Source organism: Globicephala melas, chromosome 1 (assembly GCF_963455315.2).
Source record: "Globicephala melas chromosome 1, mGloMel1.2, whole genome shotgun sequence".
NCBI lineage: Eukaryota > Metazoa > Chordata > Mammalia > Artiodactyla > Delphinidae > Globicephala > Globicephala melas.
The window spans coordinates 120,436,319-120,461,536 of NC_083314.1; the positions used below are offsets into that span (position 1 = coordinate 120,436,319).

The 25,218-nt window shown below is 37.0% G+C and overlaps 1 protein-coding gene across 8 annotated transcripts in view; it reads left to right on the plus strand.

Moving 5' to 3' along the window:
- Positions 1 to 25,218, plus strand: part of ZZZ3 (zinc finger ZZ-type containing 3) — a 102,316-nt gene that overhangs the window by 8,354 nt on the left and 68,744 nt on the right. The window contains exon 1 of one of the 8 annotated variants that reach the window (XM_060304030.2): positions 10,089 to 10,178. The exons of the other annotated variants lie outside the window; for them this stretch is intronic. The gene's annotated coding sequence lies outside the window, so the exon portion shown is untranslated. Of the gene's footprint in view, positions 1 to 10,088; positions 10,179 to 25,218 lie in introns of those variants that run through there. 8 annotated transcript variants of the gene reach the window in all.

Below are 25,218 nucleotides of genomic sequence, written 5' to 3' on the forward strand. Positions count from 1 at the left end.
ATTTTTTTTTTAATACATTTATTTATTTATTTATTTTTGGCTGTGTTGGTTCTTTGTTGCTACTCATGGGCTTTCTCTAGTTGTGGCGAGCGGGAGCCGCTCTTCATTGTGGTGCGCAGGCTTCTCATGGCGGTGGCTTCTCGTTGCGGAGCACGGGCTCTAGGTGCGTGGGCTTCAGTAGTTGTGGCATGTGGGCTCAGTAGTTGTGGCTCGCCGGCTCTAGAGTGCAGGCTCAGTAGTTGTGGCACACGGGCTTAGTTGCTCCGCGGCATGTGGGATCTTTCCGGAGCAGGGCTGGAACCCGTGTCCCCTGCATTGGCAGGCGGATTCTTAACCACTGCGCCACCAGGGAAGTCTCTAAAAATTTTTAATGTTGCTTTTGCAGTAATACGTTTCATTTCCTGAGGGAGAAATTCCCCCCACTTTAAAAAAAAAAGTAAATATGATTAGCATATTAATACACACAGAAAGTTCTCCTAAATGTACAGTTCAGTGAATTTTCACAATATGAACACACCTGTGTAATTATTACTGAGAAATAGAACATTATCAAAACCCCGGAAACTGTCTTGTGCTGTATTGTGGTCATTAACTCCCCACGCCCATGAGAAATCACTATTTCGATTTCTAGTACCGTAGAATAATTTTGTCTGGTTTTGAACTTTAACTTCCTTTATAAACGTTAATGCATTGTTATCCTGTTTTGATATAAGTAACTTGAGAAATCCTAGAACTTGATCTAGTTTATACTTGGACATCTCAGCACTTAGACATTTTTCTCATGGTATTCGTAGTTTTCAGGAACTCTAGAAGGGGACATCAAAGAACCACCTTCTTTGCTTTCAGATTGTGTGGTATACCCTGTTTGTGTTTTAATGTTGTTTGAGCAAACAGGATGCTTTTAATTTCTGTCATTGATGGCCTTCAAGAGTACCTCACCTTTTTTTTTTTTTTCCTCCTACTTAAAAATTTTGTTTTGAAAACTTTGGTATAGCATTCCTGACCAGCTAATGGCTTTTTGGACTTTTATCCTATGAGTTGGCAGCTTTTTTTTCATTCTTTGAATTCCTTTCAAGCAGTGATTCCCATTCACATTTTTATGACAGCTATCCTGTAGTATCTGCTGTTATTTCAAAGAATGTCGTGAGTACCCACCCCTCCCTTTCCCTCCCCTCTCATAAAAAGTCTCAGGTTAAGTCATTTTACTTTTAAAATATTTATTTTGTATTTATGAACATTATAACATTGTGGTATACAGATTATAGATCAAATTATAGGCTACTAAACAATTGAGTCAGCTATACCTAGTTAGCAACTCCTTTCAGGCTGGCTTCAAGTGTTAAGTGTAACTTTCTTATGAGAAATTCTCCCTTTGTACTTTCTTTTCTACCCCTCCATTTCACTTTCTTAATTTTAAAGGAAGGCATAGGAAAGATTTATTACTGTGTTCCTGCACATAGTTTTTCTTTCATTTAAGTCCCACAGTTAGCCTGGAAGATACACTTAATTTCCTTTATAAACGAATTTTGCTTGCTGTCACTCAGTAATTATTAGGACCAGAATATTATAAATAGCCTGTAGCTGTCAAAATTAGGTGTTTTGTTCATGTATAATTTAAGAGTAACACGTACCTACATTTTGTACCCTAGTGCTCTTTCATTTGCTGAGCTTCTGTGGAAATTAAACATTATGCAAAAATTTAGACTAATTTCTAAAACAATTTTTTTTTTTTTTTTTGCCTGGATATTTTAAATGTTTGACTTTGGGCATCATGTTATAGGAGAACATCTCATGAAGAGTGAAGGAGAAAGTAATTGACTTTTGTAAAGATTATAGAGTTACCACTAAATTTGAATAAATGCTGTTCTTGGTGAATGAGTCAGGACAATTTCCAGGTTGACCTCAGGCACATTTATGGGTAGGTACTTTTCTTTCTATAGTTAGCAAAATTTCATGAAGGAAATTTTGATTCGTGTGTAACTATAAGGCAGTTGTTCTCAAACTTTAGCATACATCATAATTGCCTGGAAGTTTTGTTTTTATTCTTTAAAAACAGTGCATGAGTGTCAGGTTTAATAGATTAGGAGATCACACAATACTAGGGTGTAGTAAGGGCACCTACATTTAAAAACAAACAAAAACCCCACAGGTGTTTCTGATGTACATCCTAGCTGAGAACCTTTGAGCATTATTTCTTAAAATATCGTCCTGGGAATTTCAGTTGGCAATCTGTTAAAGGTGCAAATTCTCTCAAACTCTGGGGTGAAACCTAGAAATCTATTTTAAACTAGCCCTCCAAGTGATTCTGGTGTGTGCCAAAGCTTGAGAACCATCCTTGTAACTCAGAAGTGGCCTTCCTTGACACCTGTCTGGGAGCTTGTTAGAAATGGAAATTTCAGACCTTCTCGATAACAATCTCATTTTAACTAGATTCCCAGGCAGTTTGAATGTATATTGAACATTGTGAAGGACAGCTCTAGATGATTTTTATTACCATTATAAAAATAATACTAATTTAAAATTATTGAACATTTGTTGTATGCTAGATACATGTAAATACTGTATTCATTATTATTTGGTCCTCACAACAACCTTGTAGGGATGTTATGTATGTATGTATGTATGTATGTATGTGTTGGGTCTTTGTTGCTGTGCACAGGCCTCTCATTGTGGTGACCTCCCCCGTTTCAGAGCACGGGCTCCAGGTGCGCGGGCCTCAGCAGTTGTGGCTCGCGGGCTCCAGAGTGCAGGCTCAGTAACTGTGGCGCACGGGTTCAGCTGCCCTGAGGCATGTGGGATCCTCCCGGACCAGGGCTCCAACCCACGTCCCCTGCAATGGCAGGCGGACTCCCAACCACAGCACCACCAGGGAAGTCCAGGGATGTTTAGTTTTATCCTCATTTTGCAAATGAGCAAGTTGAGGCAGAGAGGTTAAGTATCTTGTTCAGTGTCACACAGGCATTGAATGCAGGGTTTAGGATATGAACTTAAGCATTCAAACTCTACTTTTGGGGTTTGAGATGCTATTATCAGGACCATTTATGTGCATGTATATGTGTCTTCCTTGTTGTTCGAGCTCCATTGTATTGACATATATTCTGAGTTTTTTGTGTGTCAAATTTTACAGTGGCATTTGAATTTTCTTCCAGATCTTATATTCAAGGACTGTTTTTGCTAAAATATTGTGTTTTATATACAAAAACAGAACTGGAAGTAGCTGTGATTTGAATACTTCGGTTTTTAAGAATAGAAATCACTTAAGTTTATTCATCAAGGTGTTACTTATCCAAACTCTTTGTTCCCTTATACTTTTGTTTTGTGTGCAATTGTAGTAAGGCAGCTCTTACTGGTTAGTGTTTCATTTAAAATTTTGCACAATGATAAGTTCATATATTCAAAAACTGTATTTGTTTATTAAAGAGGACCGGGCTTCCCTGGTGGCGCAGTGGTTGAGAGTCCGCCTGCCGATGCAGGGGACACGGGTTCGTGCCCCGGTCCAGGAGGATCCCACATGCCGCGGAGCGGCTGGGCCCGTGAGCCATGGCGGCTGAGCCTGCGCGTCCGGAGCCTGTGCTCCGCCACGGGAGAGGCCACAACAGTGAGAGGCCCGCGTACCGCCAAAAAAAAAAAGAGGACCACAGTTGTAGTTAAGTACTTAGAGGCCCCGATGTGCTGAAACTATACTTGGGGTTCATTTCAAGTAAGCATGCATATTTGCAGAATAATAAATCTAAATGATGGCGTTTATTTCAAGGTAATAGTATAAGAAAGCATTCTGGTCACCTTATTAATAATAGGTTATTTTGGGAGGATTTGAGTCATATTTTTTAAGTGTACAATTCACTGATTTTTAGTAAATTTACATTGTTGTGCAACCATTTCCACAGTCCAGTTTTAGAACATTTCCATCAATCTGATCTCTTTTTCTTTTTTTGTCAGTCTCACTTTCAGCTGATTATAGATTTTTTAAAAGTCAGCTGGTGGTTTTCCCTGGTGGCGCAGTGGTTGAGAGTCCGCCTGCCGATGCAGGGGATGCGGGTCCGTGCCCCGGTCCGGGAAGATCCCACATGCCGTGGAGCGGCTGGGCCCGTGAGCCATGGCCGCTGAGCCTGGGCGGGCGTCCAGAGCCTGTGCTCTGCAATGGGAGAGGCCACAACACTGAGAGGCCCGCGTACCGCAAAAAAAAAAAAAAAGAAAAAGTCAGCTGGTGCATTTTAGAAGTCCTTCAATATAGTACCATACTACATTATTAGTTGTAAAAACCTGTGTATAAACCTTAATCCATAAACCTTTTTTTAACTTACTTTTAAGAAATGGGAAAAAAAATTAGTGTTCTAGTTCTTAGTTTCTGTTCACTCAAATCAGTTAACTGATTGGCAGGATTCAAAGTGATGTGAATGGTAGTGTTTAGGCCTAGGAAACATTCTTTCATTCACTTAATTGGCTATTCAATCGTATGAAGAGAGAATGAGGAGAAGAGAAAGAGAAGATAATTAAGGGAAACTATAGTTCCATGATGATATTGACAAATACAGAGTTCTGTTTGGTGGTTGCTTGGTTTCTGGAAAACTATGGTAAGCATTTCTGTTGTCTTGATCTGAATACCTCACAAGAATGACAGTTTTTTTTTTTAAAAAAAAAAACCTTTTTCGCTACATTGTTTTAAGAATTTTGAGGATGAGTAGCACATTATGCTGAATAAGGTAGTTCAGCCACCTGACTTTTTATGTCTCTCACCCTGGGTTTTTATGATTGCATATAAGGCTCTTTTAACACAAAAATGTCTGAAAATTACGTGTGGTATAATGTAATAGAATTTTTACTTTTTTTTTTGTGTGTGTGGTACGCGGGCCTTTCACTGTTTTGGCCTCTCCCATTGCGGAGCACAGGCTCCGGACGCGCAGGCTCAGCGGCCATGGCTCACGGGCCCAGCTGCTCCGCGGCACGTGGGATCTTCCCGGACCGGGGCATGAACCCGTGTCCCCTGCATTGGCAGGCGGACTCTCAACCACTGCCACCAGGGAAGCCCTTTACTTTTAATTAAGTGGATTAATTAAACAATACATTAACAATAAAGATTATCAGAGCTTTTGATACATTATTCGCTGGCAGTTTAGTCTCCTGAATGTGGAAGAGAACTGCTGGTATGAAATTGATTCCGACCAACAAGGAAGAACAGTGAGGGACGTGTGGAATTAACTATTATTGAACATTTGTTTTGGGCAGGTGGACCCATTTTATAGTCTCTTCTTTGTGTTGTAGGAAAAAGAACATGGGCTTGGAATCAGACCTGGATTTAAATCCTGGCTCTAGTACTCAGAAACTCTGTGACTTTAAGAAAATTGCTTATATATAAGCTCTTGTTTTCCTCAATATAAATGATACATACTTTCTACTTACATATAGTGTATAAGGTACTTGATATAAAATAGGTGCTCATTAAATCTGTTCTTTATTGATGTCAAAATGGAGACTCAGAGAAGTTTGTTACACGGCTAGTGAGTGACAGATATCTGTCTGATTTCAAAGTCCATGTTTTTCCAAAATACTGTTCTTTGTCTCCTAGATGGAAATGGAAATCATGGGAATCAGAAGTTGAGACTGTGTCACTTTGGATTTTAAATTATTAGGTAGGAATTCACAGAAAAGCAAGTTTCAGAAAGGTCAGAAGAAAGATTGGTAATGACCACAGATGATGTAGACAATATTGATAGAAGGCACTTAAAAATGAAACATGTTATTTTAAAAAATGGAGCATGTATTAAAATTACAAAAAATTTCCACTGAGGGGAGAAAAATGCATGAGTCATTCAGAGAAAATATTGTGACTTTCACATAGGTAATTTCTAATAAACTTCAAAAGAAAACGTATCAAGAATACCTGCATTACTAATGGTTTATAACTGATGGTTAATACTAAAATGTGTCAGTAGGAATATGGGGAGGCTAGAGCTCTGAATGAGTTAAAGTTTGCAAAAAATGCTTAAGCCAACAAGGGAGGGCTTTAGCTAAACTCAGCAAGATAAGTAAGGAAGAAAGAGACCCATTCATTGGGGAGGTATTAAATAATGACAACTACTCAAATCCTGTTTTACTTCTCTTATGTCTAGGAAGATGACTTTCATACTGGAAGGGACACAACCTTGTTTAAAGAGGAGACTATTCCATGATTGTTATGTGGTAAAGAGCACCTAGTTTCATTAAATAAATTTAGATCTCTAGTTCTAATGAATTACTTAGAGCAATGAAGCATCATTGTTTCTTGATATCTGTGGCTGCTTTTGGGTGTAAAGAAGACCATTTACAAGTTTTGGTAAAATAATATTGAGTAGTTAACAAATTAAAAAACTTGTCTTTTAAGTTCAACTTATATATTTTATTACTCTTAATAAATTGAGCAAGTTTCATATAAACTAAGAATATTTTTGTTATCCTGGGTGGGGGGATGGCACTTTGATTACTGTATCTTAGTAATTCTTGCTGAAGAGATTAAATCTCCCTTAAAACACCCTTTCCAGGTAAAATGGCTTTTGTACTTGTTTTCTTTTTCTGTAATACACTTATATATTTGCATGCCTTGCTCCCTCATTTCTTAGGTTCAAATGTCACTTGGTCTAGAGAGGTTTTCCCTGATGAAGGAGTTTCCAAGGGGCATCATTTACATAGACTTCCCTGCGAATGATGCTTACTGGTGTGACCCTCTTTATACCATCTAAAAGAGCACTTCCTCCTTTCAGTTTCCCTGGTTTATTTTTCTTCACAGTAATTATCATATTTGATATTTATTGTTTGCCTCGTCTCATTAAAATATGAGATCCACGAAGGTTGAAATTGTGTTTTCATAATTCACTGATTTATGTTCACTGATTTAATTCTCAGAGCTTGGAACAATGCCTAGTTCATGGTGTATGCTCAATGATTATTTGTTGAATGAATGACTTTATATTGTAAAGTACTTGGAACAATGTTGAGCACTAGGAAAATGCTCTTTGAATGTTAGCTGTTAGTAGCACTACTGCTGCTGCTTAACTTAATTACATTCCTTATATTTACACATTAATTATACTGGTTTTTATTTTATTTTTTTAGCACTTTATATACCTTACAGAGTAAATGTAAAATGTCAACAAGCAGGACTTTCCCGAATACTTAAAACTCCTTTAAAATTAATAAGTGGAACTTATAACTATAGTCAGTCATAATTTCTCTTAAGCATTCCAATATTGCTTATTAACCAAATCAAATACTTTATACCTTTAAACTTAATGTCCTAAGGCTGAAGTCAGTTACTATTTTAAATTTAGAATTATAAGACTGTCAGATTCTATAATGTTAAAGTTCTCTTAAACACTATAAAAACTTAAAAAATACATAGTTGTAAACTTAACATGGAAATATTAATATTGTGGGTTTGATATATAATACTTAAATTTTAGTAGTATTTAATTCTAATTCACCTTGGCAGAGAGTCTGTTACTTAAGGGAATAGTTTTGTTGTCTCAAGCAAGTTGAAATTTCTGTGACACAGTTTATGAACACAGACCAGTTACCATCTCTTGACTGGCTGATTATCAACCTGACATTGATTGGCTTCAGAAGCTGCCTTTGTCCAGGTGGTTTTTCTCATTCCGCACACGGACACGTTGAACCTTTAACAAAAATCGTGATATGATAACAGTGGAACTCCAAGACAATGTCTTTTGGTTTCTTCTCCATTCAAGTTTAAGGCTTTTTGTAACTGCCTTTTAATTCCATTGCCTGATAAAGTTCTGTAAACCCCACCCAGGTTGTTTCACCATTTGATTGGATTCCAAGAATTCATTTTCTACCTATTTGGCTAATGCCACAGGTTTTAGATCATTTAAATGACACAAAGGAACTGAGAGAGATGTTGATAGCTTTTGTTAATTTGTGGTGAGTCAGAGTATGCCAGAAGATTAGAAACAGACAGTCTTATTTAAAAAAAAACAAAAAAAAAAAGAGTAGTTTTTAAAATCATTTTCCAGTCCTTGGAGGTAAGGTAGAGAAATAGGCTAGTTCATCAGCATTAAGAACGTTACATTAATAGGTGTAAAATAACCTTTCTTAAATACTGGTACAGAGGGATTTATGTCAAACTTAAGAGATATATCTAAAAAGGCTTTTTTTGTCCTTGTCTATTTTAATATTTTTATTAATACTTCGCATAAATATACAGTTGTGCTTATTTTCTGAACAACTCAACTGGCAAGGATAGATGACTAAAAACAGCTTTCAAAATTTTGTCTGAAATCACAGGCAGGAACCTATAGTTTGAGTTACTTAAAAGTGAAGAATTTCTGAAAAAGTATGGAATTCTATTGAAAAAGTTCTCTGAGTAGAATTCTATTCAGTTCACCAATTTTAAGGAACTGTACTAGAGAATAAAACATGAATTGCACTGTTCCCTCAAGGAGCCTGTAATCAAGTAAGGAATATACACACATCAAACTATACATTGTAAATTCTGTGATAGAAGATTTAAGTGTTATGGGAACAAAAGAGAGCATTTAATTCTGATGGATCACTGAATTGGGTTTTGAGGAAGAAAAGTTTTCTAGGAGTTGAAGATGGGAGAAAGTCATTGTGGTGTTTTGTTTTGTTTGTTCTCTTTTTTTTTCTAATAAGGGGACTGAAAAATCAGCCAGGGCTCTGTTTATTAAGACATATATTTGTGAATAGATAAATAATACATTGGAATGGGAGATTAATTAGGCTATTACAGTTGTTAAAATGGGGTGATGATGGCCTGACCTGGAGCAGTAACAGGGCAGAAAGAGTAGAAGGTTTTTTTCAGGACATTTCAGAAGTTAGAAGAAGTAGGGTTTATTGATTGTATACTGATGGGAAAAGGAAAGAGTTAAGATGTCTCAAAGTTTTTTAGTTTGGGTGATTAGATATATGTCCTTTAGATTGTTGACATAGGGAGGAGATAGTTTTTTGGAGGTAGAAAGAAAATGACTAGGGATTTGTACTTGTTGAATACAATTACTTTTGGGATATCTAGATTGAGAGCTCAGAATATGCCAGTCTGAAGTTTTGGGTATTGGTTGGGGCTAGAAATATAAAACTGTTTATAGATTAAATTTATCTGAAAGAGTTTGACTTCAGCTATGGAGAGAGGGTTAGAAAGGGCGGGACATGTACATTTTGTTGGGAGCAGAGAGGAGTCACATTGCATGAGAAAATGGAGTGGGAAAGCCTTAGAAAATTTATCTCAGGTAGGAGGAAATCTAGAAGGAAATGAAGGTCAAAGATGGGAGTTTCAAAGGAAGGAGAGAAGCGATGACTTGATTAAAAGCTCCAGGGTGTGGCTACTGAGAAGAGAAACCTTTGCAGCTGGGGTAAGAACTAGCTGGATTTGATAGAGAATTTTAGGAGTTTGGTTTTGCATAATCTCAGAGATCCAACAGTGTGAGTTGTTTAAAAAAGAACAAAACAAAACAAATGAGGTACCAGGTTATATTAATGGGATTCTGTCCATAATAAGGGATATACTGTAATATGTATTCCATGTTGGTTAGAACATGTTTACGATGTTGGCCTTGCTTTTAGAAGCTGCATTTTAAGAACAGTAAATGAAAAATTGAATGTGTCAAGAGGAGGGTAACCAGATGATGATGAAGTGTCTGAGAACCTTTGAAGGAGTTTGGAGTGCTTACTGTGGAGAAGGGATGACTTGGTTGGAATGGGTGGAGAATGGGAAGCAGCAGCTATTTTCAGGTAGTGAAGGGCTGTAATGAAGTTTCATAGAGTGGAACTAGATCCAGGTATACTGCCAGACTTTTTTCCTTAACTGAGATATTCTTTTTAAAAATCACAGTTACAATGATCAAAATCAGGAAATTTAACATTAATATAATATCTAATTTATAGTCCATAATTAAATTTTGTCAGTTATCCTAATAATTACTTTCATTGCTTTAAGATCAAGGATCATGTGTTGCATTTAATTATCCTGTCTTTCTAGTCTCCTTTAATCTGGAACAGTTCCTCAAGTTTAGGCCCATTATTTTGTTGAATGTACCTCAGTTTATGTTTCTGATGTTTCCTTTTGTTTAGATTCAGGCTATATGTACTGATACCTTCAATTCCAGTCACTGCAGTGTGTATTCCAGTTTTCCACCCTGATATATTTGTAACTCTCTTCTCCAATAAAGGTAATTAAAAGGTTTTTTTTTTTTTTGCATCATGTTTAAAAGTACCCTGTTTCCACTTTGAACTGCTCAAAAATGGAGAAGGGGATATCTTGTGAGTTTAGAAACTCCCCTGAATTGGATAAAGGTAACTGACAACATTCTACAATGATCTCATTTTATTTATATGATAATTATCAATATTAAGATTGGTATGCTTTCCTTTTTTATACAAGAGAAAATCGCTCCTCAGAGAATTGTAGTTTGTTACCAAATATCTAAATATAAAGTTCATATTCATTTTCCTCTGAGTGTCAAAAAAGCTGTTAGGGTGTGTCTTCAGGGCTGAATAACGTCTGAGGGTGTTTTCAATCATTGCATTGGAAGTTTACTTTTTGTATGTGTGCCATTGTTAACTGCATGCTTTTCTGGGTGATTTTTATGAGGGGATCTAGCGATGTTTTTTTTTTTAAAGTTAAAACAATTAATGCTCAATTTATTGATGACAAATTAGGGTGGCAAATGCACTTAGAGTACATATGGAATTTGAGTTCCTGAATTTTCCCAGAAAAGTTTTTATAAATGAAAAATATATGTTTTGTTTATGTTGTATGTTCATAAATGTGTGGTTCCTGTTGGAACAGCTATTGCTAGATATAAATTGGAAGAAATGGAGATTAGCCCAGAATGATAGGAACCTTGGATTTGGTCACAATGATAGTATAAAGGGAAGGGAAGATAGTTGGGCTCTAAAATAATGGGATAGAAGTAATTGTGGCCTGTTACTTAAGAGGCATACCTTTACCTGCTAGAAAATGAAATGTGCCTCTTCATTATTGGTCCCTATTGATACGTCTCTACTGTAAGTTTATTCTTCTAGCTTCTTGTTTATAGGAGTGTTAATTGCAAATGTAATAAACTTTTTCAAAACCTTTTTGTTGAGGTATAACATAAATACGAAAAACACATCATCATTAAGTATAAAGGTCAGTGAATTTCCAGAAACTGAACCAACAGCTAGATCAAGAAAGAGAGCATTAGCAGTACCTCCTTTCTTTTCTTCCTCCCTCCCTCCCTTCCAAAAAATAAAAATAAAAAAAAAATATATATATATATACACATGGCTGCACCAGATCTTAGTTGCAGCATGTGGGATCTAGTTCCCTGACCAGGGATTGAACCCAGGCCCCTTACCCACTGGACCACCAGGGAAGTCCCAGCAGTACCTCCTTTCAGTCACTTTCTACTTCCCCATGCCAAGGGTAACCTTTATCTTGACTTCTGATAGTATAGATTAGTTTCTCTGATTTGAACTTTATGTAAATGATATCACATAATGTTAATTTTCGAAAGATTTTAAACCTAAATGTTTTTACTACTTTTGTTATGAAATCATAATCATAAAAGTTTTATCCTTTCACTTCTAGGGAAAAGATTATCTTTTATATTTGTATGATTAGTTTAAAATGTGAGTCTGCGCTAACTTTTCCATCGATTTATAGAAATTTTCATAGCTCTGTATGGTGAAGTTTATGCTGACATTTCTGGAGAAATGAACAAAAATTACATTAATATATTTCTTCTGGATAAAGATAAAACTTTTTTTAGTGAAAAATAAAATCATAAGTGGTTTAGTTATAAAGCAGGGTTTAATTTGGAATATCCAATTTAGGTGTTTTCTATAAGATTTTGATGAACATACTGATTGGGAAAAGGGGTATTATTGTAGAAAGAGAGGTATAAAAAGATAAAGGACGTTAATGTTATCCAGCGCAGGCCCATCCCTCGTCCTAGGGGTGGAATATATTATCCAGGCTAAAGCCGGATCAACTCACCACTGGCCAAGTGATTGGTTCATGAGAGATGAGCACATGACTGAAGTTAGTCCAATCAGAGTGAATCTCAAGGCTTTACTGTTACTGGAGTGTAAACTCAATAAAAGTAGGGACCTTCCTTACCTGTCTTATTTCCACTGCTTCCACAACATCTAAAACAAAGTAGATACTTAATAAATATGTTTGAATGTTAAATATCCAAAAATGGAGCTAAAAGTGGAATAAAAACTGGATTTTAATGACATCGAATTCCTGTACCTCAGCTAAATCTACCCCTAGGTCATTCAGTTACTAAGTCAGTAATTTTCTTTGTTTGCTTATACCAGTTTGAGTTTGGATTTCTCTCACTTGAAACCAACAGGTAATAGGGAAATAGGACAGGAAAAAAAAAAAGATAAAAAGACTTTAGTGATAAGCGTTTGATATTAAAACCAGAAATTAGACGTGGTAAAGGAGAACAGCATAAAACTCTGTCTTTTAGTAGGGAAGCTTGATGACACTTGACATCTTCCCCCCCCCCCCGATGTCCTGTGTTTCTTGGTAAATAATCTTTTACACTGGGGTTTCTTACAGTGGGCAGTTGGGCTGTGACCTTAAAACAATGGAGTGAACTGGCATTTGGCAGTGGTTCCTGAGAGATACCTTTAGTCTGAAGTTCTGATAATCAGCCATTTGGCATTCGGCACCTGTGTGTTTCTCTGATAAACATTGCTGCCTCAATGTCAAGTTACTTTGTGGTTTTTCAGATAAGAAAATATTCCTTAGGTAAATTGAAATACCTTAGAATCAGTATATATAACCATTCTGTAGCCTTGAGCAGAATATCAGAACGCCTTTACAGAACTTCTAGCAAGTGTCCCTTTTAACCTTTATTGATTTCTGCTATATTTATGACACGCCATCTTCAGGTTTTTTTTCTCCGAGATGTGTAGGAATTGGAAAAAAAAATTAAAATCTGAGACCTTCACAGCCACACACTTTCTTTGAAATGCAGTTTTTTTCTTTTTTAAATCAGAATATCAGATTAAACATTTTAAAATTTAAAAAAGTTGATTAGGTTTATTAGAAAATGTTAAATGGAATAATAAATTGGTTAGCCTATATCTAAAATCGTCTTTCATTAGTAACATTAAAACACTTAAAGGTACATCGAGTGATAGCAAATTATTGTAGTATAAGCAACCTTTCTATATAAAATATGCTTAATAAGGATTTTTTTTTTTTTTTAATGCGGTACGCGGGCCTCTCACTGTCGTGGCCTCTCCCGTTGTGGAGCACAGGCTCCGCACGCGCAGGCTCAGCGGCCGTGGCTCACGGGCCCAGCCGCTCCGCGGCATGTGGGATCTTCCCGCACCGGGGCACGAACCCGTGTCCCCTGCATCGGCAGGAGGACTCTCAACCACTGCGCCACCAGGGAAGCCCCAAGGATATTTTAATGCATTGTTTTGTAGTCACCTTAAATTTAGAAGTTTTAACATATTCAGCTTTATATTAACAAGTATAAAATATAAAAATATAAAACCTTTATCTGAAAAGCAACTTGACGGTGTTCATCACAACCCTAAAAAAGTTCATATCGTAGGACCCAGTAAGTCTGTTTTAAACAAGTAGTCAGGGATGCAGAAATGTACAGAATGTACAAGGACATGCATCAAAGGGTTATTTATAATCAATAATAAAGTATCAGAAGTAGTCTAAATGTCCTAACAGAATGGATATGGTTGAATTAGGGACTGCTTACAAGGTTTTTCTATATCCATTAACAATTTTAAGACTTAACCGTGTGACATGTTAAGTGTGTGTGAGGCAGGATGTAAAATTAAGAATGTGAATGTGAGGGCTTCCCTGGTGGCGCAGTGGTTGGGAGTCTGCCTGCCGATGCAGGGGACACGGGTTCGTGCCCCGGTCCGGGAGGATCCCGCGTGCCGCGGAGCGGCTGGGCCCGTGGGCCATGGCCGCTGGTCCTGCGTGTCCAGAGCCTGTGCTCCGCAACGGGAGAGGCCACAACAGTGAGAGGTCCGCGTGCCACAAAAAAAAAAAAAAAAAGAATGTGAATTTTGACTTAAAAAATGCACATATAATAGGAATGGAAGGGAATACACTAGTATTTTAAGTGGTTGTTGAAATGGGTTAAGCTATATTTGTACTTTATATTAAGGATGTGTCTAATAATGATTGTATAGTAATTATTCATTTAACAAATAGTATTGGACATCAAGCTCTGACTAGGCTGTGGATTATAAAAGAGAAGAAAACAAAGTCCTTCTAGTGGAGATTATACGTAAGTTGTGGGAGGTAGCAAGCAAATATTCCATTGAACCTTATTAAAAGGCTGTTATTTGATCATTTTTGACCTACTAAACTGGAAGTTTCATATGATTTAAACATATGTCAGATGGTGATAAGTGCTGTCGAAAAAACTGGAAGTAGGGTAAAGGGGATGGAGACTGTGGTTGTGTGGAGGCAAGGAGTGGCCATCAGGGAATATCATATGTAGGTGGTCAGGGAAGCCTGATACAGTGATATCTGAGCAGAGGACTGAAAGAAGTGAGGGAATTAACCAGAAAAGTATTCCACACTGATACAACAGTAAATTGAAGTCCAGAAGCCTGCAGTTGTATACTGTGCTTTATGCTTGTGAGAATGCTTTACCTTGTTTTTGCAGTATCATGTGTTCTAAACACATGATCCTAGGTTAGGTCAATTACATTAGCACATTAAAATTTCTTAGGCAGAAAAATAGAATTAAGATAATGATTATCTTCTCTGTGTTTTTTAGGCATGTGTATTTTCTGGATAACAGTTCCCAACTCTTTCCCTATAAAACTTCTCATTTATTATTTCCCCTCTAATCTATATTTTCAAAGGCTTTTACTAAAAAAATTGCATTATTAATAGTTATGATCAGCACTGAGATAACTAATGTGGCCATATAACTTTCTAGTCAAGAAACAGGTAGAGTGATAAGAATGTAAATATGGTTGATTTTCATTATTCGCAGGTTTTGTATTTATGAATTCACCTACCTGCTAAAATTTATTTGTAACACCAAAATCAATACTCCTGGAGCTTTCATGGTCATTCACAGACGTGCAGAGTGGTGAAAAATTTGAGTTGCCCAAGGCACAGGTTCTTAACTGAGGTTGAACAGGGTCATGACCTGCCTTCTCGCATACTGTAAACAGTGTTCTTTTCATGGTCTATTTAGTGCCATGTCTTTCACATTTTTGTGTTTTGGGGGGTGAGATTTTGTTGTTTAAAGTGAACTCCAAGTGTCGTGCTGAAGTGCTGTCTAGGTTGTGATGGTTGTGATGTATCTTACAGAGAAAATAGAAAATATGTTAGACAAGTTTCATTTTAGTACTAGTTACAGTGCTGTTGGCTGTAAGTTCAATGTTAATGAATCAATAATGTATATTAAATAAGGTGTATTTAAACAGAAACGTACATAAAACAAGGTTATGTATTGATCAGATGATGAAAATGTGACCAGAGGCTTGCAGGAGCTTAACTCTGCATTTCCCTTAGGAGAAATGGTTCAGTATTGGCTAATTCAGTGTTTGTGGCAACTTTATGGAACATAACTACTGTGGATAATGAGAATCAACTATATGATACTTGTGTTATGGCAGTTTTAGGTTTTTGAAATATTAAAACTAGCTTGGGAACTCCTTAACCTCTATAGATTCTTAGAGGTGGTGGAGCATCCACTTAGAGGTGGATTAGTATACTGGTGAATTTTTTTTGTCCTTTCTGAGATAATTGATAGTAAAAATTCAAGAATTTAGAGGAATTGCTAGAGATCTGATAAGATTTCAAGGGTTTTGCATTTTGATATTCTGCCCTTGATGATGATATCAAAAAATATTTCTGGGCTTCCCTGGTGGCGCAGTGGTTGAGAGTCCGCCTGCCAGTGCAGGGGACACGGGTTCGTGCCCCGATCCGGGAAGATCCTACATGCCGCGGAGCGGCTGGGCCCGTGAGCCATGGCCCCTGAGCCTGCGCGTCTGGAGCCTGTGCTCCTCAACGGGAGAGGCCACGACAGTGAGAGGCCCGCGTACCGCAAAAAACAAACAAACAAACAAAAATTTCTGGGAGGACTCTGTCCTGAGAGAAGAATGGTAAAATGTCCTAATTCAATATGACTCTTTACCTTAGTTTGTCTCCTGTTGATTTTTTTATTTGCTTTTAAGATTTTTCATAGTCTTTAAAAAAATTTTTAATTTTATATTGGCATATAGTTGATTAAAAATGTTGTGTTAGAAGACTTTTCCTAGTCTTTATTGTTGGTCCTTGATATCTGTGTTGACCAAAACCATTGAGAATTCTTAGGACAGATGGAACATGTCTTTTAGAAAGGGTTAAGTAATCATTTGTTAACTGTGACTGGCTTTTAAAGAAACTGGCATTACATAACATCCTTAAAGATAAAAATCACTGAATAAAGTTAATGGAAATTTATCCTTTTCTTCAAATTTAACTAATTGATAAATTCATAACCACTCTAGAGCATTACAGAATTTGAATTTAAAATCATTATAGATATAAGACTTTTAACAACTGAAGTATAGTGGATTTACAATATGTGTAAGACTTGTTTTTAATATTTTAAAACAAGCACTTACAATCATAATTATTTGTAACCATTTTCAAAATGTTATGTACAGCTAGGCAGCTCTGAAAGATAGTTTTAGTGAGGAATATTACTGAAAGGAAGACATTTATACAAATTGAAGTTAATAGAGGGATCTTTACGTCAGACATTTCACATAGGCCTTGCTGAATTATTAATACTTACATTGCAAATGTTTACTGAAGGTGAACCATTGTACAGAGCTGAGATTCTGTCTTAATGATGGTAAGTGCATAGTAACATAACGTGCTCAGTTAATGTATCTTGAAATAAATCAGTCTTGATAGTCCAAGAGTCATTTCCAAACTAGTCTGTTCCATGAACAACCAAGCTAGTTTGGACCTCAGAATGATGTATAGATGCATTCCCATTTCATTTTTTGAAAGTCATCAGTCAACTAAGGGAATATTTTTGACTTATGAAGTTGAAAAGTTCAGATTGTTTATCTCGCTTCAGGCAGAACTAAATCAAATTGTTTAAATGATGGCCCTTTAGGGCTCTTTTTCCTTCTTTTGCTTGGGCACAGGGAGATTCAACCTTATTTTTTGCTACTGTAGAGAAAAATCCTATCTGTTAGGCTATTTCATTAGCCATATAAACAGATCTCATGGAGGAACTGTGATTGGTGCTGCTTGCGTCATATGCTCTGTGTGTGTGTGTGTATGTGTACATATACATATATACATGTAGATGGAGTCAGCCATGTTTAAATCAACTGTATCAACACACATTAGTTTTACTTGTTCTTGAACTTTATATAAATGGAAACATACAGTATGTACTCCTTTGTGTCTGTCTTCTTTGGCTAAACATTATGCTTATGACCTTTTAATTGTTGCATGAACTTTTAGCTTATTTTCATTGTTGTATACTATTTCATTGTGTGAATAATCAACAAGTTATATATCTATTGTTGATGGGCATTTAGGTAGTTACAAATAGTGCTGCTATGAACATTCTTATACATGTCTTTAGATGAACATACGCATGCATTTCTCTTTTTTCCCCCATATGTATACATTTCTATTGGCTATATACCTAGGATTGAAATGATTGGGTCAGACAGTGTGTATTTATTGAACTGTAGATATTGACAGTTTCCCAGAGTGGTTATATCAGTTTACACTTTTCCCAGTAGCGTATCAGAGTTCTGGTTGCTCCACATTCTTGGTCAATTTTTATTTTTTTATTTTTTGCCGTGGTGTAGGCTTGTGGGATCTTAGTTCCCCGACCAGGTATTGAACCCGGGCCCTTGGCAATGAAAGCACCAGAGTCTGAACCACTGAACTGCCAGGGAATTCCCTCTTGTCAATTTTTGTTTTGCCTTTTTAAAAAATCATAGTCATATGGTTTTGATTTTTGTTTCCTTGATGAATAATGAAGTAGAGCATCATTTCATGTTTATTGGCTAATTGGCTTTCATTTTTTGTGTGGTCAAATCTTTGCCTGTTTAAAAAATATTAGGTGTGTATCTTGTTCTTATTGGTTTATAGGAATTTTTAAAATATATTGGAACATGAGTCCTTTCTTGATTGAAATATACATTGCAAATATCTCTTCCCACTCTGGATTGGCCTTTTCATTCTCTTAATGGTATCTTGTGCTGAACAGAAGTTCTAAAATTGTAACATAATCCAGTTGATCCATTTTTTTTTCTTTTCTTTCTTTTCTTTTTTTTTTTTTTTTTTGTCCACAACACGATGGGGATCTTAGTTCCCCAACCAGGGGTCGACCCAGTGCCCCCTGCAATGGAAGCAGTCCTAACCACTGGACCGTCAGGAAATTCCCAGTCCATTTTTTCAAATGCTGCTTTCTGTGACCTGTTCAAGAAAATCTTTGCCTGTTCCAAGATGATAAAGCTGTTCTCCTGCTAAAAAGTTTTTAAATTTTTCTAAAAAGTTAAAAAATTTTTTTTACCTTTCCCATTTAGATCTGTAGTCTGTCTGAATTGATTTTTGTGTATGGCATGAGGCAGTAGTCAAATCACATTTTATTCCATATGGATATCTAGTTGACTCTCTGTAATCTATTGAAGAAAACCTTTCTTTCCCCACTGTACTATAGTTTTACCTTTGTCATGAATCAGATGACCATATTTGCTCATACCCCTTTTGGTTAAAAAATAAGTAGCTGGGGCTCCCCTGGTGGCACAGTGGTTGAGAATCTGCCTGCCAATACAGGGGACACGGGTTCGAGCCCTGGTCTGGGAAGATCCCACATGTGGCGGAGCAACTAGGCCGGTGAGCCGCAACTACTGAGCCTGCGCGTCTGGAGCCTGTGCTCTGCAACAAGAGAGGCCGTGATAGTGAGAGGCCCACGCACCGCGATGAAGAGTGGCCCCCGCTTGCCACGACTAGAGAAAGCCCTTGCACAGAAATGAAGACCCAACACAGCAAAAATAAATTAATTAATTAATAAACTCCTACCCCCAACAACAACAACAAAAAAAGTAGCTGTTTCTTTTAAATATTTAAAAATACTGTCATGACTAAAATCCAGTCAAAGTAAAGGTAATTATAGAAGAAGCAATTTTAATTTTGATCTTACAAATCATTTGTTTGATCATGTTGTGTCAGTATTAACTATTTAATTGGCTTCCTTCTCTTAAGTTTTCTATTCTAGGAGACAAATAGGAGATAAATACAATGAAGGGCACTTTTCATATCAAGCCTTAGGCTCTGTCTTGTGTTCGGTCTTTACGCCTTTCCAAAGGTGGAAATCTTTTCCCTCTTCATGAACAGAGAGAGGGAATGAGTTTGCAGGAGAGACTGAATGACTTACAAAGAAGTATAAAACTCTTCTAGTTCTCTGATAAATGATGTCATTGTTTAAACAAGAAGCATACACAGAAAACAGTAATGGACCTGTCAAAATATCTTGTGCTTTTGATTAGCACTGGGATATTCTCACAGACTTCATGTAAGTAGGGTAATGGTGTTATTGATATTCTTAAGTAAATCTATATTTTAACTTCTGGTAAATTTGACTGTTGACAGCCATTGGGAGGAAGTATTAACATAGGTCATGTATCATCTGTTTATTAGATATAACCTCTCTTGTTTTCTTCTGGAAGGAGTGCTTCATTCACAGTGTTTATAGAATTATTACCATAATATAGAGAGCCACATAGTCTCGTAGATTGAACTCTGGTTTGAGCAATAAGACCTAGGCTCAAATTCTGGCTTTACTAGTTGTGTGATCATAGGCGTTTCTTGAGTTTGTTGCCATATGCTACAGGAAATGAAGATCATGCCTATCCTGTATACTTTTGAGATTATTGTGAAGGTATAATGAGAAAGTTGTTATTGTAAAGCACAGTATCAAAGTGGTTAAGACTCTTTTCTGCCACTTAATTATCTGTGTAATGTTGAAGAAAATATTTAACTTTTCAAGCCTTAGTTTTCTCATGTGTAAAATGGGAATAATAATAGGACCCCCCCCCCAGGTTTCTGAGAGTTTTAAATGAGATGATGAATATAAACTATAGTGCCTAGCATTGGACATAATAAATGTTAACAATCATTATTATGTGTATCTATTGATTATATAATATGTACTGGGAGTACTTTATATAAATTATTTCATTTAATTCTCAGGACAATTCTGTGTGGTAGGAATGCTTTTTCCCCATTTCACAGGTGAGGAATGAGTGTCAGTTAATTGCTCAAAGTCATATAACTAGTAAGTAGTTTAGTTTGGATTGGAACCTAAAACTCTCCCCCCACCCCAACACCCAGTATATTAAGATTCCTTTCAGATATATGCTGTAGGTACCTTTACACCATATAGACGAATCACCTTTGATTCATGTTTACAGATTTTTTCAAAGACTGATTTTGAGTTTTCCAGTGTTTTCAAATATCTTTTATTCCAGTCTTCCTAGGTTTCTTTAATTTGCTCGATAGACTAGAACTTATACTACAGAAATAAACATGCTTTGTTGATATGTAATTAAGAACAGTTAATAGTTTGTTTATAAGCCACTAGACTCCTTGAGTCTGGCTGACTTAGCTATTACAAAGTGACTTTAGACTTTGCCTCTGGTAAGGGAAAAATACTCTGATTTTATCCTCTCTTTGTAAGAGCTTACTTCAAGTTGAAGTGCAAAACTGTAATTGACTTTGTAGCCAAGGGAAAAAGGTCAAAAGACCCCAAAATGAAAAAGTACCTAGCATTAAATATTTCTGGTTGAAGTCTTTTGATGCTGCGTCTGGGAAAATAGAAATAGATATTGTATTCAAGGGAAATTTGGAGAACTCTATTGAGGTTTTCTTCCTTATTCTTTTAATTTTTTTCCTGATGCAGTCTAGTTTTTGAACTTGGAATACTAATAGAGACCTTTAAATTATCCTTAGGCATTATGATGGCCTTTCACATTTCATTCCATCACTGTAAAATGGGCAGCATTCAAATGAACTCTCTCACTTGGTGCTATATATTTGTTTAAAAAGCATTTTTAAAAGAGTTTTTATGAAAAGGTTTATGTATTTGGGATCAAAAGATATTCTACTGATAATTCATCTGTGTAGTTGAGGTTGTAAATCATTGGGAAAATGTGAATTTTTATCAACAACTTGGAATATATGTTCTTTGTGGAGTTAGATATGAGTGTTTATAAAAGATAACTTGTGTATTTGTAGGTCGTAATAACACCATTTCCCAAACATTAATCCTTCTCCTATAACTTTATTGTTTTGTTTGCTGAAGATTTGACTCCCTTAATTTTTCTTCAGACTAACATTAGAGCATTCACTTATATAACATAAGTCAGAGAAAGCAGATTAAATGATCTTCCTTACCCTTGTGCTGTGACATCATTAAAGTGCACATAATGTACAAAAAAATATATATGATGAATGATTGGATATGGGTATGGGTGGGTGGGTTGGATGATAGAGGAAAAGGGAATTGAAAAGGTTACTCCTAGGATTTTAGCTTTGGCAGTAGGGTATTTTGTAGTATCATTCATTTAGGTAAGTAATTCTGATGGACAGGTATTGGTATTGGGGCTGAAGGGAAGAGGTGAATTCACTTCTGAACAAGTAGAATTTGAGGTTTTTGTAGAGTCCAGCGGGCAGTTGGATATAGAACTGAAGCTCTGAAGGGAAATGTAGAAGCTGCTGTATAGATTGAGGAGCCCAAAGCATTGAAGTTATTGTGCAAGGATAAAAGAAGGCAGTAACAAAGGAGGGAGTAGGACAGAACCTTGCAGAGTACTCCTGAGCAGAGGAGGAGTAGTTCTTAGAATCTTTGACTTTCTTTTAAAGCTCCACATCCAGAGTATTAATGATAGTGAATTCGATTTGGCCTGCTTTCAAAATCTAGGTTGAAGTGGCTACTTTTCTTGCCACTTCCTCTGATAATGCACTGGTATTTCTCCCATAGCAGTAATATTCTCTGGAACTGTCCTTCATGTTTCTGCTCTTGCTATCTACAGTCTGTTCTGCACAGAGCTGTTGGAATGATCCTTTTAAACAAATGTCACATCATGGTACTCCCTTGATTAAAATTCTCCAGTGGCTTTCATCTCACTCTGAATAAAATCCAAAGTCCTTACCATTGCCTACCAGGTCCTACATGATCGCTATTCAAATGTTAGGTCGTTCTTAGAGATTGTCATACTGAGTGAGGTAAGTCAGACAGAGAATGACAAATGTCATATGATAACACTTATATGTGGAATGTAAAAAAATGGTACAAATGAACCTGTTTACAAAACAGAAATAGAGTCACAGATGTAGAAAACAAACTTATGGTTACCAAGGGGGAAAGGTGGGGGAGGGATAGATTGGGATTGACATATACACACTACTATGTATAAAATAGATAACTAATAAGAACCTACTGTATAGGACAGGGAACTCTACTCAATACTCTGTAATGACCAATATGGGAATAGAATCTAAAAAAGGGTGTATATATATATATTATAACTGATTCACTTTGCTGTACAGCAGAAACTAACACAACATTGTAAATCAACTATACTCCAATAAAAAAATTAATTAAAAAAATGTTAGGTCATTAGAGAATTCCCCCCTGACCACTCCCATCATTTTCATTGTCTTATCTTGCTTTTTTTTTTTTTTTTTTTTTTTGCGGTACGTGGGCCTCTCACTGTTGTGGCCTCTCCCGTGGCAGAGCACAGGCTCCGGACGCACAGGCTCAGCGGCCATGGCTCACGGGCCCAGCCGCTCTGCGGCATGTGGGATCTTCCCGGACCCGGGCACGAATCTGTGTCCCCTGCATCGGCAGGCGGACTCTCAACCACTGCGCCACCAGGGAAGCCCTTTGCTTTATTTTTTGTAGTACTTATCTGACATGATTTATCTGTTGAATTGTTTATACAAAATGTAAGCTCTGTGAAAGCAGGAATTTACCTCTTCCCAGTGTCCAGAACAGTGCCAGGACCACAGTTGGTCCCAGTTAGTATTTGTTGAATGAATGAAAACAAGTGACAATATTGGATGTAGTCACTTTCCTGCTTAAACGTTTATTCTTTTATTCCCTTTGTTCAAATTTATTAGGATACTCTTGTTCCCTTCCCATTATGCTCTTGAGTTCACATTCACACAGCAGTCAGAATGATCTTTTAAAACTGTATATTAGATTGTGTCATTCTCTTCTTTAAAATTCTTCTATGGAATAAATACTTCAGATTAAAAGTACATAACAAGGGCTTCCCTGGTGGCGCAGTGGTTGAGAGTCCGCCTACCGATGCAGGGGACACGGGTTCGTGCTCCGGTCCGGGAAGATCCCACATGCCGTGGAGCGGCTGGGCCCGTGAGCCATGGCCGCTGAGCCTGCGCGTCTGGAGCCTGTGCTCCGCAACGGGAGAGGCCACAACAGTGAGAGGCCCGTGTACCGCAAAAAAATAAAATAAATAAAAGTACATAACAAAATTAAAAAGTAAATTTAAAAAACCCCAAAGATCAAATTCCTATCATGGCCTACAAAGCCCTTCATGATCTGGCACCTGTCTGCTTTAAAGCTTATTTCATTATGCTTCCTCCCTTGCCCACTTAAGGTCCAGCCTAACTGGCCTCATTTCAGTTCCTCTGATATGCCAAGGCTTTTTCTGTTTCAGTACCTCCATTAATACTGTTTACCTTTTCTTAAACATTTTTCCCCTTACTGATTTATCCAACATATTTACTTTTAGTTTGAATAATGTTTCAGTAATAATGTTTAATTAATGTTTTCTAAGCATCAGGGAAATATGAGAGGCCTTGCTATAAACTAGTTTTGGTGAATGAAATACAAGTGAATAGAAGAGTATAGTAAGTAGTAATTTTCAAACTCCTAGGGGAATAGTTTGAGGGAGGGTGGGCAAGCTTACTGTCATGCAGTGACTTTACCCTTGTTTTTAACTAGAGCAGCTTTACTTTCTTCTGTTTCTTTAGCATATAATTTAAGAGTTCTTGCTTTAAAAAAGAGTTCGGAAAATACCACATGTGCTCAGTGGTATGATAAGAGCTATGCACAGGATTCCCTGAGAACATATAGCTTCTTTATGGCTAAAGTCTTTTTTTTTTAATTAATTAATTTTTTTGGGTGCGTTGGGTCTTTGTTGCTGTGTGCGGGCTTTCTGTAGTTGCGGCGAGCGGGAGCTACTCTTCCTTGCGGTGCGCGGGCTTCTCATTGTGGTGGCTTCTCGTTGCGGAGCACAGGCTCTAGGCGTGCAGGCTTCAGTAGTTGTGGCGCTTGGGCTTAGTTGCTCCATGGCATAGTGGGATCTTCCCGGACCAGGGCTGGAACCCGTGTCCCCTGCATTGGCAGGTGGATTCTTAACCTCTCCGCCACCAGGGAAGCCCCACATAGCTTCTTACAGGAGTTGGTTGCATCTGATCTGTGACTTGAAGGGCAAGATAAATGTTAGCTAGCAAAGGAAAGAAGGTAAAGACACTTGAGGCAGAGGTAGTAGTTTTAATCCTTGGTTGTTTGTTTATGAAAATTATCCTTGGAACTCTTATATACCTCTACACTTTGTGATAATTCATCAAGCTGCATGTTTAAAATTTGCATACTTCTCTGTATGTATACCATACTTTTAATAGGTAAGTTAAAAATAACATAAAAAATGAGATAACATAGGGGACTTCCCTGGCGGTCCAGTGGCTAAGACTGTGCTTCTACTGCAGGGGGCATGGGTTTGGTCCCTGGTCAAGGAACTAAGATCCTGCATGCTGCGAGGTACAGCCAAAAAGAGAGAGAGAGAGAGAATATAAAATTTAGATATAATAAAATCACCCCTTTAAAATGTATAATTCAGTAATTTTTAATATATTCACAAAGTTCCATAACCATCACCTTTAGAATACTTTCATCACTCTAAAAAGAAACCCCATACCCATTAGCAATCACTTTCTACCATCTCCTCCCTTCCTCCAGTCTCTGCAACCACTAATCTCCTTTTTGTAGCTTTTGGCTATGAATTTGCCTGTTCTGGATATTTCATATAAATAGAATTATACAATATGTGACCTTTTGTGACTGGCTTCTTTCACTTATGTTTTTAAGGTTCATCCATGTTGTAGCAGGTATCAACACCTCACTCCTTTTTATGGCTGAATGAATATTCCATTGTGTACCACGT